Raw genomic sequence first — 11,146 nt, forward strand, 5'->3', positions numbered from 1 at the left:
TTCTAACTTGCGACAAAAAAAAAAATGAAATCTGCCACGGCCTCACTATGGTCCTCTCTGAATACCTTTAAATGTCTACTTTACAAAATGGGGTCATTTGTGGGGTGTGTTTACTGTCCTGGCATTTTGGGGGTGCCTAATTGTAAGCACCCCTGTAAAGCCTAAAGGTGCTCATTGGACTTTGGGCCCCTTAGCGCAGTTAGGCTGCAAAAAAAGTGCCACACATGTGGTATTGCCGTACTCAGGAGAAGTAGTATAATGTGTTTTGGGGTGTATTTTTACACATACCCATGCTGGGTGGGAGAAATATCTCTGTAAATGACAATTTTTTGATTTTTTTACACACAATTGTCCATTTACAGAGATATTTCTCCCACTCAGCATGGGTATGTGTAAAAATACACCCCAAAACACATTATACTACTTCTCCTGAGTACGGTGATACCACATGTGTTGCACTTTTTTGCACCCTAAGTGCGCTAAGGGGCCCAAAGTCCAATGAGTACCTCCCCAGTGCATTGATTGCATCTATTTTCCCCTCTAACCACCCCCTGAGACACCCATCAATAACCTCCTGTAACCCCCCTAGCACTCCTATCCAAGTTAGCGGAAATTGATTTTAATTGTTTTTTTCACAAAGTGTCATTTTCCGCTAACTTGTGACAAAAAATAAAATCTTCTATGAACTCACCATACTCCTAACGGAATACCTTTGGGTGTCTTCTTTCTAAAATGGGGTCATTTGTGGGGTTCCTATACTGCCCTGGCATTTTAGGGGCCCTAAACCGTGAGGAGTAGTCTTGAAACCAAATGTCGCAAAATTACCTGTGAAATCCTAAAGGAACTCATTGGACTTTGGGCCCCTTAGCCCTTAAAAAAGTGCCACACATGTGGTACTGCCGTGCTCAGAAGAAGTAGTATAATGTGTTTTGTGGTGTATTTTTACATATATCCATGCTGGGTGGGAGAAATATCTCTGTAAATGACAAATTTTTGATTTTTTTTACACAAAATTGTCCATTTACAGAGAGATTTCTCCCACCCAGCATGGGTATGTGTAAAAATACACCCCAAAACACATTGTACTACTTCTCCTGAGTACGGCGATACCACATGTGTGACATTTTTTTGCAGCCTAGGTGCGCTAAGGGGCCCAACGTCTTATTCACAGGTCATATTGAGGCATTTGTTTTCTAGACTACTCCTCACGGTTTAGGGCCCCTAAAATGCCAGGGCAGTATAGGAACCCCACAAGTGACCCATTTTAGAAAGAAGACACCCCAAGGTATTCCGTTAGGTGTATGGTGAGTTCATAGAAGATTTTATTTTTTGTCACAAGTTAGTGAAAAATGACACTTTGTGAAAAAAAACAATAAAAATCAATTTCCGCTAACTTTTGACAAAAAATAAAATCTTCTATGAACTCGCCATACACCTAACAGAATACCTTGGGGTGTCTTTTTTCTAAAATGGGGTCATCTGTGGGGTTCCTATACTGCCCTGGCATTTTTACGGGCCCAAAACCGTAAGTAGTCTGGAAACCAAATGTCTCAAAATGACTGTTCAGGGGTATAAGCATCTGCAAATTTTGATGACAGGTGGTCTATGAGGGGGCGAATGTTGTGGAACCGGTCATAAGCAGGGTGGCCTCTTAGATGAAAGGTTGTATTGGGCCTGATCTGATGGATAGGAGTGCTAGGGGGGTGACAGGAGGTAATTGATGGGTGTCTCAGGGGGTGGTTAGAGGGGAAAATAGATGCAATCAATGCACTGGGGAAGTGATCGGAAGGGGGTCTGAGGGGGATCTGAGGGTTTGGCCGAGTGATCAGGAGCCCACACGGGGCAAATTAGGGCTTGATCTGATAGGTAGGTGTGCTAGGGAGTGACAGGAGGTGATTGATGGGTGTCTCAAGGTGTGATTAGAGGGGGGAATCGATGCAAGCAATGCACTGGTGAGGTGATCAGGGCTGGGGTCTGAGGGCATTCTGAGGGTGTGGGCGTGTGATTGGGTGCCCTAGGGGCAGATAGGGGTCTAATCTGATGGGTAGCAGTGACAGGGGGTGATTGATGGGTGATCAGTGGGTGATTAGATGGCAGAACAGATGTAAACAATGCACTTTGGAGGTGATCTGAGGGTAGGTCTGGGGAAATCTGATGGTGTGGGAGGGTGATCAGATACCCGTAAGAGGCAGGTTAGGGTCTGATCTGATAAGTGGCAGTGACAGGTGGTGATTGACGGGTGAATGATGGGTGAATGACAGGTGATTGACAGGTGATTACAGGGGAGAATAGATGTATATAGTACACAGGGGGGGAGGTCTGGGGGGGTCTGAGGTCGTTCTGAGGGTGTGGGCGGGTGATTGGGTGCCCTAGGGGCAGATAGGGGTCTAATCTGATGGGTAGCAGTGACAGGGGGTGATTGATGGGTAATTAGTGGGTGTTTAGAGGAGAGAACAGATGTAAATAATGCACTTGGGAGGTGATCTGACGTCGGATCTGCGGGCGATCTGATGGTGTGGGTGGGTGATCAGATTGCCCGCAAGGGGCAGGTTAGGGGCTGATTGATGGGTGGCAGTGACAGGGGGTGATTGATGGGTGATTGACAGGTGATCAGTGGGTTATTACAGTGAAGAACAGATGTAAATAATGCACTGGTGAATTGATAAGGGGGGGGGGTCTGAGGGCAATCTGAGCGTGTGGGCGGGTGGGTGATTGGGTGCCCGCAAGGGGCAGATTAGGGTCTAATCTGATGGGTAACAATGACAGGTGGTGATAGGGTGTGATTGATGGGTGATTGATGGGTAATTAGTGGGTGTTTAGAGGAGAGAACAGATGTAAACAATGCACTTGGGAGGTGATCCGACGTCGGATCTGCGGGCAATCTGATGGTGTGGGTGGGTGATCAGATTGCCCGCAAGGGGCAGGTTAGGGGCTGATTGATGGGTGGCAGTGACAGGGGGTGAGTGATGGGTGATTGACAGATGATCAGTGGGTTATTACAGGGGGGATAGAGGCATACAGTACACAGGGGGGGGGGGGGTCTGAGGAGAATCTGAGGGGTGGGGAGTGATCAGGAGGGAGCAGGGGGCAGTTTAGGACATAAAAAAATAGCATTGACAGATAGTGACAGGGAGTGATTGATGGGTGATTAGGGGGGTGATTAGGTGCAAACAGTGGTCTTGGGGGTGGGCAGGGGGGGTCTGAGGGGTGCTGTGGGCAATCAGAGGGAAGGGGGGGCAGGATCAGTGTGCTTGGTGCAGACTAGGGTGGCTGCAGCCTGCCCTGGTGGTCCCTCGGACACTGGGACCACCAGGGCAGGAGGCAGCCTGTATAATAGGCTTTGTATACATTACAAAGCCTATTATACATTTAGTTACCGGCGATCAGGCAGCTAGTAACTCGCCGGCACTTCAGAACGGCCGGCGGGTTACAGCGCGAGGGGGGCGGCTGTCGCCGGTGGCTGATCGCGTCGCCGGTGGCTGATGGCCGCATAACCACGCCCCCCGCCACCGCCAATGTGCGTATTGTGGTCGTTTGGGCCCAGCCCTTGCCGCCGCCCATCGGCTGTGGGCGGTCGGTAAGTGGTTAAAAAAGTTGAGTCCCTGAGGTTACATACTCATGTATTTTTTAAAGGGACCCAGAGCAGTAGATAAAAATGAAATCAGTACTTACCTGGGGCTTCCTCCAGCCCACCGTAGGCCGCGAGGTCCCCCGGCCTCTTCCTGGCTCCTCTCTTGGTCCCGCTGGTGACTTCATTACCGGCGACACCCGGGACCGAGTCTCGGCCCAACAATACCTGAATGGTGACGCTCCGCGTCATCACGCCGGCCGCTACACGTTATCATGGTGGCTGGTGTGACAGTCTTGCAGATGCGTGGTTCAAAGTTAGAAAACCACACATGCGCAGGACTGTCACGCTGGCCACCGTGATGACGGTGTTGGGCCCACACTCGGTCCGGGTGTAGCCAGTGATGAAGTCACCAGCGGGACCGGGAGAGGAGCCAGGAGGACTTCGGGGGACCTCACGGCCTATGGTGGGCTGGAGGAAGTCCCAGGTAAGTACCTATTTCATTCTTGTGTACTGCTCAGGGTCCCTTTAAAATGTTATCTTTTGGGAGACACCTATGTCATTTCCCATCAAAAAATTACTTGCTGGTTGAATAAGAGTCACTTTAAGTCAAAATTTGCCAGAGGTATGAATAAATATGGGCAGCACTGTGTACATATACATATATTATATATATATATACAGTGGCTTGCAAAAGTATTTGGCCCCCTTGAACTTTTCCACATTTTATCACATTACTGCCACAAACATGCATCAATTTTATTGGAATTCCACGTGAAAGACCAATACAAAGTGGTGTACACGTGAGAAGTGGATCGAAAATCGTACATGATTCCAAACATTTTTTACAAATCAATAACTGCAAAGTAAGGTGTGCGTAATTATTCAGCCCACTTTGGTCTGAGTGCAGTCAGTTGCCCATAGAGATTGCCTGATGAGTGCTAATAACTAAATAGAGTGCACCTGTGTGTAATCTACTGTCAGTACAAATACAGCTGCTCTGTGATGGCCTCAGAGGTTGTCTAAGATAATATTGGGAGCATCAACACCATGAAGTCCAAAGAACACACCAGACAGGTCAGGGATAAAGTTATTGAGAAATTTAAAGCAGGCTTAGGCTACAAAAAGATTTCCAAAGCCTTGAACATCCCACGGAGCACTGTTCAAGCGATCATTCAGAAATGGAAGGAGTATGGCACAACTGAAAACCTACCAAGACAAGGCCGTCCACCTAAACTCACAGGCCAAACAAGGAGAGCGCTGATCAGAAATGCAGTCAAGAGGCCCATGGTGACTCTGGACGAGCTGCAGAGATCTACAGCTCAGGTGAGGGAATCTGTCCATAGGACAACTATTAGTCATGCACTGCACAAAATTGACCTTTATGGAAGAGTGGCAAGAAGAAAGCCATTGTTAACAGAAAAGCATAAGAAGTAGAGATGGGCCGAACGGTTCGCCGGCGAACGGTTCCAGGCGAACTTTGGGTGGTTCGCCTTCGCCGGCGAAGGCGAACTTTCCCGGAAGTTCGATTCGCCCCATAATGCTCTATGAGGGTCAACTTTGTCCCTCTGCATCACAGTCAGCAGGCGCATTGTAGCCAATCCGGCTATACTAAGCCCTGGAGCCCCCCCCCCCCTTATATAAGGCAGGCTCCGGCGGCCATTATCCTCGCTCGTGTGCCTGCTAGAGACAGACTAGGGACAGCTGCTACAGACTTGTTATCCTAGGGACAGATTAGGCAGGCTCTTTCCTTCTTAGCTTGCTCCTAGCTGAATCTTATTGCTATAATAGCGCCCCAGAACAGCTCTTTTCAGAGCTCATCCTTGTGATCATTTTTTTTTCTGTGTTTAAAACTGACACTTGTGTTTTTTAGACAGCATTGCTAATTCATACTGTGTGTCCCACTGCCAGCAGCAGCAGCAGCAGCACATTCAGTGACTACCTGTGTGTGTGTGAGACACTTGTGTTGCTTAGACAGCATTGCTAATTCATAATGTGTGTGTCCTACTGCCAGCAGCCCACCAGCATTCAGCAGCACATTCAGTGACTACCTGTGTGTGTGACAGGGAGCTGCACATTGTACTACCCACCCTGTAGTGCATTTACCTACTACTAGTACCTGTTGTGTTTAGTTAACCCACCTCATCACTGCATACACCTACGTTTGTGTTGAGTGAACCCACCTCGCTGCACATAACTACCTTTTGTGTTGAGTGAACTTGCCTCACTGCATATAACAACCTTTTAAGTTGAGTGAACTAACCTCACTGCATATCTACCTTTTCTGTTGAGTGAACTCACCTCACTGCATATATAACTACCTTTGTGTTGAGTGAACTCAGCTGACTGCATCTAACTACCTGTTGTGTTCAGTGAACTCACCTCACTGCATATATAACTACCTTTGGGTTGAGTGAATTCACCTCACTGCATATCTACGTTTTCTGTTGAGTGAACTCACCTCACTGCATATAACTACGTTTGTGTTGAGTGAACTCAGCTGACTGCATCTAACTACCTGTTGTGTTCAGTGAACTCACCTCACTGCATATATGACTACCTTTGTGTTGAGTGAACTCAGCTGACTGCATCTAACTACCTGTTGTGTTGAGTGAACTCACCTCACTGCATATCTACCTTTTCTGTTGAGTGAACTCACCTCACTGCATATAACTATGTTTGTGTTGAGTGAACTCAGCTGACTGCATCTAACTACCTGTTGTGTTCAGTGAATTCACCTCACTGCATATATAACTACCTTTAGGTTGAGTGAACTCACCTCACTGCACATAGCTACCTTTTGTGTTCAGTGAACTCACCTCACTGCATATATAACTACCTTTGTGTTGAGTGAACTCAGCTGACTGCATCTAACTACCTGTTGTGTTCAGTGAACTCACCTCACTGCATATATAACTACCTTTGTGTTGAGTGAACTCAGCTGACTGCATCTAACTACCTGTTGTGTTCAGTGAATTCACCTCACTGCATATATAACTACCTTTGGGTTGAGTGAACTCACCTCACTGCATCTAACTACCTGTTGTGTTCAGTGAACTCACCTCACTGCATATATAACTACCTTTGGGTTGAGTGAACTCACCTCACTGCACATAGCTACCTTTTGTGTTCAGTGAACTCACCTCAATGCATGTAGCTAACTTTTGCATTCAGTGAACTCACCTCACTGCATATCTACCTTTTCTGTTGAGTTAAATAACCTCACTGCATATACCTAGCTTCCCCCCGAGATGGACAAAATGGACAAACCAGGTAGAGGAAGAGGTAGAGGCAGACCCACAGGAAGGCCACCTGGCACTGGCAGGTCTGTGCGAGGTGGTGTTGCTGTGATTTCGTGCAGACCTGGACCAAAGTACGGTGCTCAGAAGAAGGCACGTGCCATCACTTCCCAAAATTGTGAGGACGTGCTTGAGTATTTTGCATAGAACACCTCATCTCCCGCAGCCACCAGAGCTACGACAAGCACCACATCCGCTGCATTTGACACTTCGCAGGAGTTATTTGGTGGTGGTGGTGGTGGTGAAATCACTGATTCACAGCCACTACTGCAACAACAAGAATAAGGCGCAGGTACACCACCTCATACGTCTGAGTTAGGTGGCGATAGTATGGACGTAATGTGTGAGGAGGGGCATGATGAACCACCTGAAGTTGGTGCAGTTGTGGAGTTGTCTGAGGAAAGCGAAGCTGGGCAGAAGGATTATGATGACGATTATACGGATGTCACGATTGTTCCCAATAGAGGAGATGACCAGGGGGACAGTTCAGAGGGGGAGCCAGAGAGGAGTAGGAGGAGACGACTCCATGATAGAAGCAGAGGGAGCTCGTCCTCAGAAATAGCTGGGGGCAGTGTCCAGCGCCATGTATCGCCAGCTATGGCCAGCCAGCCAACATGCCTTTCAAGGTCAGCTGTTGATGCCACCGTAGTGCCATCACCCCAGGGGGGCTCAGCGGTTTGGAAATATTTTACGGTGTGTGCCTCAGATAGGAGCAAAGCCATCTGTTCTCTCTGCCTCCAAAAATTGAGCCGTGGAAAGGCCAACACTCACGTAGGGACAAGTGTCTTACGAAGGCACCTGGAGAAAAGGCACAAACAGCTATGGGAAGAACACCTGAGGAAAAGCAGCACCCCTCAAAAGACAAGCCACCCTCCTTCTCCTCTTCCTCCTTCAGGTGCATCGTCTTCATCCGCTTTCTCCCTTGAACCTTCACAGCCACCCTCCTTCACACCACCTCTGCCCTTGAGCGGTTCCTGCTCCTCTGCCCACAGCAGTAGCCAGGTGTCCGTGAAGGAAGTCTTTGAGCGGAAGAAGCCAATTTCGGCCAGTCACCCTCTTGTCCGGCGTCTGACAGCTGGTGTGGCGGAACTATTAGCTCGCCAGCTATTACCATACAAGCTGGTGGAGTCAGAGGCTTTCTGTAAATGTGTGGCCATTGGGACACCGCAGTGGAAGAACCAGGCCGCACTTATTTTTCACGAAAGGCCATACCCAAACTGTACCGTGCAGTTCATAGGTAAGTGGTGTCATCTATTGCGAAGAGCGTTGGGTCAAGGGTCCACCTGACCACGGATGCCTGGTCTGCCAAGCACAGGCAGGGCCGCTACATTACGCACACAGCCCATTTGGTCAACCTGGTGACCGATGGCAGCAAGCAGGGAGTACGTGGCTGCGCAGCGGACCGACTTGTCACACCTCCACGGCTTGCAGGCAGGCCTCCTGCCACCTCCTCTCCTCCTCCTCCAGCTACATCCTCTTCGCTGTCAACCTCCTCCTCCTCCTTGGCTGAGTGTTAGTTGAACTGTAGCGGTGCTGCCATCTCCTCTTTCTCTCCAGCTACACAGCCCCATCTCCCCAGAGCCTACGCTGCATGCCAGGTACGATGGTGTCACGCAATTTTAGACATGTCTTGCCTCAAAGCGGAGAGTCACACTGGAGCAGCTCTCCTGGCTGCTCTTAACAAACAGGTGGAGCAATGGCTGACCCCGCACCAGCTGGAGATCGGCAACGTGGTGTGTGACAACGGCAGCAATCTCCTTTCCGCTTTGAATTTAGGAAAGCTGACACATGTACCCTGCATGGCACATGTGCTGAATCTGGTCGTGCAAAGATTTGTCTCAAAGTACCCAGGCTTATGGGACGTCCTGAAGCAGACCAGGAAGTTGTGTGGGCATTTCAGGCGGTCTTATACGGCCATAGCACGCTTTGCGGACATTCAGCGGAAAAACAACTTGCCGGTGAGACGCTTGAAATGCGATAGCCCAACTCGCTGGAATTCCACCCTGCTCATGTTCTCTCGCCTGCTAGACCAGGAGAAAGCCGTCACCCAGTACCTGTACAACTACAGTAGAAGGACACAATCTGGGAAGATGGGGATGTTGTGGCCCAACAACTGGACACTGATGCGAAATGCATGCAGGACCATGCGGCCGTTTGAGGAGGTGACCAACCTGGTGAGTCGCGCTGAAGGCACCATCAGCGACTTGATCCCCTACGCTAACTTCCTGGAGCGTGCCGTGCATAGAGTGGTGGATGAAGCTGTGGAGGAACAGGAACAGTTACGGCAGGAGGATTCGTGGGAGCGATTTACATCCGAACCACATGTTTCCTCGACACCTGCGGCACCACAGAGGGGGGAGGAGGAGGAAGAAGAGGAGTCGTGTGTGGAAGGAGAGGCGTCAGACTCGGATGACGATTATGAGGAAGGTGTTTCTGTGGAGGAGGAAGAGGCGGCGGCGGCGGCAGAAGGACAACCGCAGCAGCCATCACAGGGGGCTTCTGCTGCTCCACGTTCCCGTGGTATTGTTCGTGGCTGGGAGGAGGAAGAGGAGTTGCGTGACGTCACTGTGGAAGAGCAAGAGGAGATGGAGAGTACGTCTGGATCCGACTTTGTGCAGATGTCCTCTTTCATGTTGTCCAGCCTGTTGAGGGACCCCCATATCAAAAAACTCAAGGGGAATGACCTGTACTGGGTGGCCACGCTACTAGACCCTCGGTACAGGCACAAAGTGGCAGACCTGTTACCAACTCAACACAAGGCGGAAAGGATGCAGCACTTGCAGAACCAGCTGTCAATGATGCTTTACAATGCATTTAAGGGTGATGTGACAGTACAACGCAATAAAGGTACCACTGGCAGTAATCCTCCTCCTCCTCCCCAGTCCACGCAGGCAAGGACAGGACGCTCCAGCGATCTCGGGGTGATGTCGGACATGCGGACATTCTTTAGTCCAACGCCTCGCAGTAGCCCTTCGGGATCCACCCTCCACCAAAGCCTGGACCAGCAGGTAGCCGACTACCTGGCCTTAAGTGTGGATGTACACACTGCGACTGCGAGCAGCGAGGATGAACCTTTGCTCTACTGGTTGCGCATGCTTGACCTGTGGCCAGAGCTGTCCCAATTTGCCATACAACTTCTCTCTTGCCCTGCCGCAAGAGTCCTGTCAGAAAGGACCTTCAGTGCAGCTGGAGGCATTCTCACTGAGAAGTCGCCTAAGTCATGACAGTGTTCAGTACCTGACCTTTATCAAAATAAATGAGGCATGGATCCCTGAGGGCTATTGCACGACCGAAGAGTAAGTCAGTCCCCACACACAGCATCTCTGCCTGCAGGCCGCTTGACTGCCTTCTCCGCCACCACCACCAGGGTCCAGGACTCTAGGCGGATTCCAGAATTTTTAAGGCCGCTGCTAGCAGCGGCCACTATACTAATTTTTCTGGGGCGTGCATATGCAATTTTTCTGGCTGAACTGCAGGCAGCTGCAACAAAAAAACAAAAGGCATGTACATGTGCCCATCCCCCTTCATGATCATTACCTTGCCGCGGTGAAGGGGCTTGCGTATCACAATGAAGCAATGACCGCCGGCTATATGAGTGTCTCGGGTGGGGGTGGCACACCAAAGATGATAATAAGATTGTTGTTTCATTGTGGTCAGACCAAATTTGATCAGCTGGACAATCACTGTTCTGTCATTCAGCTACATCAGCCGGGCGACCATATGGGCTGAAAAGCCACCATCACCTGCACTCTCGTCATGGTGCGCACCAGTCCAGCACGGCCGTCACTACACAAACGGCTGTTTGCAGTCACTGCATACCTTTCACTTCATCTGTGACTGCACATTTTACCTGGTAGTCAGTGCATAACTTGCACTTGAATGGATGGCAGACTTGCCCTCCATAACGGATTCCCGTTAAAGGATTTAAAGTTGATTCATTACAATTAGGGCCTCAAAAGGTCCTCCTGCCCTGTATTGTTATTTTTGGTCACTACCTCGGGGCGGGCGTGCATGCCTGCCTGCTGCCCTCCTTGCCTGGATGTGTGGTGGTAGCCGTTGCTCAGGCTCCAACTCCGGAACGCAATACAACCATCTACAGTTTCAAACAATTTAAAAATACAACCATCTACAGTTTCAAACAATTTAAAAATACAACCATCTACATTTTAAAACAATTGAAAAATACAACCATCTACATTTTAAAACAATTTTAAAAAATGGCAAAAAACTTGCCCTCCGTAAAACATTCTTGGCAAATGCTTTCGACTTGGTTTGTCTT

The sequence above is a fragment of the Hyperolius riggenbachi genome, chromosome 2, assembly GCF_040937935.1.
Source record: "Hyperolius riggenbachi isolate aHypRig1 chromosome 2, aHypRig1.pri, whole genome shotgun sequence".
NCBI lineage: Eukaryota > Metazoa > Chordata > Amphibia > Anura > Hyperoliidae > Hyperolius > Hyperolius riggenbachi.